Below are 8,115 nucleotides of genomic sequence, written 5' to 3' on the forward strand. Positions count from 1 at the left end.
CACAAATTTCTTGTGATTGAGTCCAGAGCATAACTTGCAGTGCATGCTATTGGTCAAGCAAGTTACTGAAGTCAGTCCAGATTCAAAGAGAGGGGAATTGGAAGAGTAACAAAGAATTCGTAGCTATCCTTGCATTTTGTGTGTGTGTGTGTGTGTGTGAGAGAGAGAGAGAGAGAGAGAGAGAGAGAGAGAGACAGACAGACAGACAGACAGACAAACTAAACCTAGGGACATTGAACTACACCCCAGCTCTTTTTCATTTTTATTTTGAGATAAGGTCTCACCAAGTTGTCCTGGATGGCTTCCAATTTGCCACCTCCTTGCGTTGGCCCCCTGGATAGGTGGGATTAAAGGTATTCACCACCATGCTGGTTTTGCAGCTGTCTTTATCAACCACAGATATGAAAAAAAATTTCTAGAAATGAAAATCATTTGGGGCTCGGATTGTGGCTCAGTGGTAGAGCGCTCGCCTCGCACATGCGAGACCCTGGGTTCAATCCTCAGCACCACATAAAAATGAATAAACAAAGTAAAGGTATTGTGTCCAACTACAACTAAAAAATAAATATATAAAAAAGAAAATCATTTTTATCAAAATTAAACACTCAGTGCATGGGTTTCACAGAATTTTGATAAAGTTAAATAATAATTAGTGATCTGGAAGACAAAACTGTAAGAGAATATGTAGAATATAAAACCAAAGACAGAGATACAACTTGGGGCTCCTTTTTAGTCCTGGGGATCTGGAATGCTATGGCTGTAAACAGTAGCCTTCTCCCTAGTATTGGCATCCTGTTGCTTATATGGGTTACCCTAAGGGATCCTGGAGACAGCCCATTAAAGTAGAAGTTTGGAGATATCTCTGTGGGAAGGAGATGCCCTGCTTCCTTTTTCTGCTTTTGCTCCTAGAGGAGGCAGGAGGAGCAGCTGCCTTGACATTTAGAACTGCCCTGGACATGCAGAACCGAGCCAGAGAGTTTGTGGTAGCAATGCTCCGCCAGGAACTGCATCATTTATGCCACAGACCAAGAATCTACCCAGATGAACAAGGTCACCAGCATGTTTAATGGTCAGCTAGGCTAGTCAGGGGGTGGAGGAGGCATAGGCCTGTAATCCGAGCTGCTTAGGCTGAGGCAGGAGGATCATAAGTTTGAGATCAGCCTGGGAAACTTAGTGAGACCCTGTCTCAAAACCAAAAGTAAAAAGGCCTGGGAATGTGGCTCCGTGGTAAAGTGCTCTGGGTTCAATGCCCGGGTAGAGGCTGGGTGCAACTGATATATGTTGTGGGGATTCTGAGAATGTTGAAGGAGGTAGGGAGTTTCTCGGTTCATGCATTCCGATCTATCACGATAACTGACGACACACACATACACAGAGCATGCATGCACACACATGAATGCACACACACAGAGACAGCTGTACACATCAGAGGTATATTCAAAGTCAAAATACTTTCGGCATAGATGCCCAAAGGTCTGTCTCCAGAATGAGAACCGCACCTGTGTTCCTGGGAATCCTATCTACATAGTTCCTGGTTTTGTCAGGCCTGTGGACCTAATTGAGAAAAACCAAGGTGGTATGTTCATAGGTCCTTTCTTTTCTTTTTTTTTTTTTTAATATTTATTTCTTAGTGTTAGGTGGACACAATGTCTTTATTTTATATTTATGTGGTGCTGAGGATGGAACCCAGTGCCTCAGGCATGCTAGGTGAGCACTCTACCACTGAGCCACAACCCCAGCCCCTCATAGGTCCCTTTTTAAATGCTAAATTTGCATGGGGATAATTGTTGACTGATGTATGTTTTAAAACCTGTCTTGCATGTGGGGATGTGTGTATGGGATGTCCTTGTTCTGCCTTTGTGGTTTGTAGACTCCCCTGCCTGTGATCAGGGTTGAGACATCTTGTTCTTTTGAGAGAGCTGACTGTGCATCCTATTTTCTTGAGATAGCTGCTTTTCTATTCCCTTTGTGACTGTGTCCCCGGGAACTCCCATCATTCCTGCTTGTACCCATCCTATCATATATACAAATATATTCGTATGTATTCATATATACGTGAGATGCTTAGTATTGCACTCTGTTCCCAAGTCACCCATTTTTCCTGCTCTGAGAAAACGGTTCTGGGCTTTTCCAATAGTTTTCCTTTGTCAAATGGCACTGAAACTTTGTTGTAGAAGGTGCTAGAGAACCATTACAGGAAAAAAAAAAAGGATTTTTACTTCCTGACTCCATTGCGCTTACTCCTGAAACTCCTGCAGTGTGCTCGGCTTTTCCAGCCACAGGCCCTTGCCCTCTTTCCACTACCAGGTTCCTACAGTGCATGTTGGCCAGCAGCGGCCAGTGCCCAGCAGCTTCTCTTTTTTGGATAGCTTTATAGCAGAGTGCCTCCTGGAAAACAACTTTCCCTAAAATCTTAGAGTGCAGATTTCCAGTAAATTTGTAGATTTCTAGAAAGTTCCATTCATGTGGCAACAGAGAGATTTGTGTGTCATCTGGTGAGTTACGGCTATGTTCTCTTAGCCCGTTGCTGGCAGGAGTTTGAGGTGTAGTTTTTCTTGGACATTCTATCTCAGCACTAGATTAGTGGCTGATCTTCTGGAGTCTTGATTACCAGTTTATTTAGTGTAGGTCCACTTAGGACTTGTCCTGAGACACATATCCTTTTTTAGGAACTTGGTTTTTACTCATAAGGTGTGGACCTTCCAGAGTTTCAATAGAGCTCAAGTTGTTCATTAAGTCCCTATAACTCATATGAGATAAGGGTCTAAATTTAACTTTTTGTGTGTGGATATACAATTGTCCCAGCAACATTTGTCATATATACCTAATTAATTTTAATTAGGTATACATGACAGCAGAATGCATTTTGATCATTGTACATAATAGCAGCACAACTTTTCATTTCTCTGGCTGTATACTGTGTAGTGTTGCACCATATGTGCAGTCATATAGGTACCTAGGGTAATGATGTCCTTCTAATTCCACCATCTTTCCTGCCTCCATGCCTCCTCTCCACTCCTCTCTCCCCTTTGCCTAAAGTTCCTCCATTTTTCCCATGCCGCCGCCCCCTCTTATGGATCAGCATTCAGTTATCAGAGAGAACCTTCAGCCTTTGTTTTTTTTTTTTTTTTTTTTTTGGATTGGCTTACTTTTCTTAGCATGATATTCTCCAATTCCATCCATGTACCTTCAAGTGTCATAATTTTATTCTCTTTTAATGCTGAGTGTGTATATCCGTTCATCTATTGAAGGGCATCTATGTTGCTTCCACAGTTTAGCTATTGTAATTGTGCTGCTATAAACATTGATGTGACTGCGTAAGTGTAATATGCTGTTTTTAAGTCCTTTGGGTATAAACCAAGGAGTGGGATAACTGGGTCAAATGGTGATTCCATTCCAAGTTTTCTAAGGAATCTCCATACTGCTTTCCAAATTAGTTGCAATACTTTGCAATCCCACCAGCAATGTGAGTGTGCCTTTTCCCCCACATTCTCGCCAACATTTATTGTTGTCTCTATTCTTGATAACTGCCATTCTGACTGGAGTGAGATGAAATCTTAAGAGTAGTTTTGATTTGCATTTCTCTAATTGCTAGAGATGTTGAACATTTTTTTCCATATATTTGTTGATCAAATGTATATCTTCTTCTGAGAAGTGTCTGTTCAGCTCCTTAGCCCATATATTGATTGGGTTGTTTGAGTTTTTGGTGTGAAGTTTTTTGAGTTCTTTATATGTCCTGGAGATTAGTGCTCTATCTGACATGTGTGTGGTGAAAATTTGCTCCCAAAATGTAGGCTCTCTCATCACCTCATTGAGAAGAAGCTTTTTAGTTTGAGTCCATCTCATTTATTAATTTTTTATTTTACTTCTTGTGTTTTAGGAGTCTTATATCATGGGATTGCCATAGATCTTTTGTCAAAAATAATTTGACCATGAATAGTTTATTTCTGGATTCAAAATTCTGTTCCTTTTTTCTTTCTGTTTAATTATATCAGTAAATATTTGTCTTTTTTCACAATAACTGTTGTAATATGTATATTTAATTTGTTCTAATTAGTTATACATGACAGTAGAATGCATTTTGATACATCATACATAAATGGAGTATTTATGGTTATTCATGATATACAATCTCATTCTTCTGGTTGTACATGAAGTACAATCAAACTCATCATGTAATCTTATAGGTGCATAGGATAATAATGTACAATTCATTCTATTATCCTTCCTACTCCCATAATTTTTCCCCTTTTTTCACTCCCCTCTTAATCCCTAGCCCCACTACCCTTACTGTGAATTAGCATCCGCATATCAGAGAAAACATACAGCCTTTGTTTTTTGGGGATTGACTTTTAACTATTTGGGGTTCTATTTTCAAATATGTTTTAGGATTAGCTTATCAATTTTGAAAAAAAATCTGCTAGAATTTTGATAGGAATTACATTGAGTTTATATGTCAACTAGGGGAGTATTGCCATCTTAATAATATCAAATCTTCCAATCTGTGAACATGGAATTGTTACAGGGCTAAGGCCTTCCAGGAAACTGAGGCAGTTGGAAGTTCACCTTCCCCTCAGACCCTCATTCTTGCAATCAAGTCAGAAAAAAATTACAGCCATGTGGCTCAGAGTAACAGGCATGAGTTTATTGAAGGATTAGGAAAAGGGAAAGGAGACACTCTCAATGGAGAAAATGGGTCCTTTCATAGAGGAGAGGGATACTGTGCCTCTCCTACACTCCAGTTTTATTGGGGATCCCAGAAAAGTTTCCAGAGAGTCACGCCCAGGTCCACCTCTTGACTTTTGACTGAAAGCAGGATGACATCAGACTGCCATGACAACTCTAGGTCTTTTTGGCCCGTGCTGACTGGTTCTAATTGGATTCTTAACCATAAATTCTTCCAGATTTCATGATTAGGAGGAATTATTCTTATCTCCCTCAACTTTGGGAGCTGGTTTGAGAAAACGGTTACAAGAGTTTCCCCCTTCAGGGTTCTTCTTACCAATATTATTTTGGGCCTGCATTTCTCCTGCAGATAACAGGTAGTTTATAACATATCTTGTCCAGGCAGGGCTGCAGGTAAATTGCTCCTTGGAAAAGAAAGCATGGGACAGTAGAGGATGAGCACAGGGCCTTATGCATGGTAGGCAATTGCTCTATCACTGAGTAACAGCTGCAGCCCTACTTGGTATTTTTAAAAATGCTATGCTAAAAAGAGATATATCCAGGCCAGCTATGGGTTCTCTTCAGTGAACTCTTAACTTCGTGTTCCCACCATTCTTATCTGTCTGTTCCCTGTCAAAATGTCTTTCCATTTATTTCAATCTTTTAAAATTTCTTGTAGCAGTGTTTACTTTTTTGATGTACAAAATCTTACACTGCTTTTGTTAAGTTTATTCCTAAGATTTTTTTTTTTTTTTTCAGTACTGGGGATTGAACCCAAGGGCACTCTTCCACTGAGCTACATCCATCCCCTTTATAGATTTTTTTCCCCTAAATTTTGAGACAGGGTCTTACTAAGTTGCCAAGGCTAGCCTTGAACTTTTGAACCTCGTGTCTCAGGCACCTGAGTAACTGGGATTATAGGTATGTGCCAAGACACTCAGGTAGCATTTTGTTCTACTACTATGTTGATACTATGAATTATTTTCATATCATTTCTTATTAGAGGAATGCAAATGATTTTAGTACATTAATCTTGAATAGTGATTTTACTAAATTTATTTAGTTCTAACAATTCCTTTCTGAGCTTCTTAGAATTCTTTGAGTAAAGGATTATGTTGTCTGCAAAGAAAGACAATTTTATTTCCTCCTTTTTAATCTGTAGGATTTTATTTTATATTATTTTATTTTTTCAGATTGCACTGGCTGAACTCACTAGCACAATGTTCAAGAGATGAGAACAGAGATCTTGGTCACTGTTAAGCATGTTAATTGTAGGTTTACATACTCTTTAACAAGTTAAAAGTTTACTTCTATTTCAAGAGTTTTTTTTTTTTAATCATGAATAGGCACTTAATGTTGTTAAATGTGTTTTTTTCTACATATATTCAAATGACCAAGTCTATTTTATTTTATTAAAATGGTATATTAATTGATTTTAAATGTTAAACCATCCTCATACAGGTGGGATAAATCATAGTTGGTCAATGTATGTAATTTTAAAAAATATGTTACTACATTTACTTTGTGAGTGTTCTATTAGGATTTTTTGATGTGTATATATTCATATTTACAAGGGTATTAGTCTATAGTTTTATTGTGATGTCTTTGGCATTGAATATAAGGATAATAGTGAGCTCACAGAAGGGCTTTAGAAGTGTTCCCTCCTCCTCTGTTTCTGGAAGAATTTTCAGAGATTGGTATTATTTCTTCTTAAATAATTGAAATAATTCACAAAGAAAGCCATCTGGACCTAGCATTTTCTTTGTGTATAGATTATTGTTATTTTGGTGTGGGGATTGACCCCAAGGCCTTGCCAAGACCAAGCACATGCTCTACCTCAGCTACAAACCCAGCCCTGGATTTAAAAAAAAAAATTAAAATTTATTTATTTATTTATTTTAATTAGGTATATATGACAGCCGAATGCATTTTAATTCATTGCACACAATTACCACACAACTTTTCATTTCTCTGGTTGTGCACTCAGCCCCAGATTTTTAAAATATTAACTAAATGTGTTGCTATAGGGAGTATTAGATAGGATAATGGCATCCTACAGAACTTATGTCACTTACAAGACTCTTAAAAGTGAAAGAGAGAGGAAGAAGAGGAGGTCAGATTGATGTGATGTACAAAGCATTTGACCTGGCACTGTTTGCACTGTAGATGAGGAAGGTGTTCATGAGCCAAGTAAGGAGTGCTTCCTCTAGAAGCTGGAAAAGTCAAGGCAACACACTGCCCCCTAGATCCTTCAGCTTTTCCTCCAGTTTGCTTTGTCTCTTTTTTTGTATATTAGGGATGGAACCCAGAGCCTTGCTAATGTTTGGCAAGCACTGTAACACTGAGCTACATCTCCAGCCCTTTTTATTTTCTGAATAGGATCTTGCTAAATTGCCCAAGTTGGTCTTGAACTTGGGATCTTTCTGCTCAGTCACCCATGTCACTGTGATTACAGGCATGCAGCATCGTGCTTGGCATAGGTTGTTGTTAATTCAACACCTTTTACCTTTTTTTAATAGGTTTTTTTTTTTTTGGTGTGTGTGTGTGTGTGTGGTACTGGGGATTGAATTTAGGGATTCTTTAATACTGAGCTACATCCTTAGTCCCATTTTAAATTTTATTTTGAGATAGGGTCTCACTAAATTGCCAAAGTTGGCCTCGATTTATGATCTTCCTACCTCAGTGTCCCAAAATTGCTGGGATTACAGATGTCTACCATGCTTTGGTTCTAATACAAATTTTTAAATGTATAAATTTGCTTCTAAGCATGGCTTTAGCTATATCCCATGCTTTTTGAATTTTTGTTGAATTTTTATTTATTGTGTAGGGAAGAAGTTTTTAAATTTTCTTAGATTTCTTCATTGGCTTGAAAGTTATTCAGAAGTATATTATTTTAATTTACAAATATTTATGAATTTCTCAAGTTTCTTTGGTTGGCTTATTTCTAGTTTAATATTGTGCTTAGAGAACATTCTTTGCCTGGTTTTTAGCCCTTTACATTATGGTCTAACATCTTGCTTACCTGGGAGAATGATTCATGTGTGCTTGAAAAGAATGTGTATTATGCTAATTTCGTATTGAGTGCTCTGTTAATATCAGTTAAGTCAAGTCCAAGGCTTTAATTTGCTTGTTGATTTTTCATCTAGTTCATTTATTTTTGAGAGTGGGTTTACTGATATCTCCAACATTGCTGAATTGTCCACTTTTTCCTTCAATTTTGTCTGTTTTTTGCTGTAGTATTTTGATCTCTGTTGTTAAGTATGTGTTTGGTTTATTTTCTGGGTAAATTGACCACTTATCATTATAAAATTTTCATTTGTATCTGTAATAATATATATTGTGCTAAAGTCTATTTTGTCTATTAGTAATAGTCACTCCACTTCTCTTACATTTGTTTGCATCCCTAGACCTCTTTACTTATTTTTATTTGATATGTTGTAACATGTATCA

General features: G+C 37.7%; 1 non-coding gene across 1 annotated transcript; it reads left to right on the plus strand.

Moving 5' to 3' along the window:
- The first annotated feature begins 701 nt into the window (after window positions 1-701).
- Window positions 702-835, plus strand: LOC124087500 (small nucleolar RNA SNORA70). The gene has a single exon (XR_006850089.1). It is a non-coding gene; the product is annotated as a small nucleolar RNA SNORA70 (small nucleolar RNA).
- Window positions 836-8,115: the final 7,280 nt, after the last annotated feature.

This window comes from Marmota monax, unplaced genomic scaffold, assembly GCF_021218885.2.
Source record: "Marmota monax isolate L192 unplaced genomic scaffold, Marmota_monax_Labrador192_F-V1.1 WCK01_AAM20220418_F8-fsc00012, whole genome shotgun sequence".
NCBI classification, from domain to species: Eukaryota; Metazoa; Chordata; class Mammalia; order Rodentia; family Sciuridae; genus Marmota; species Marmota monax.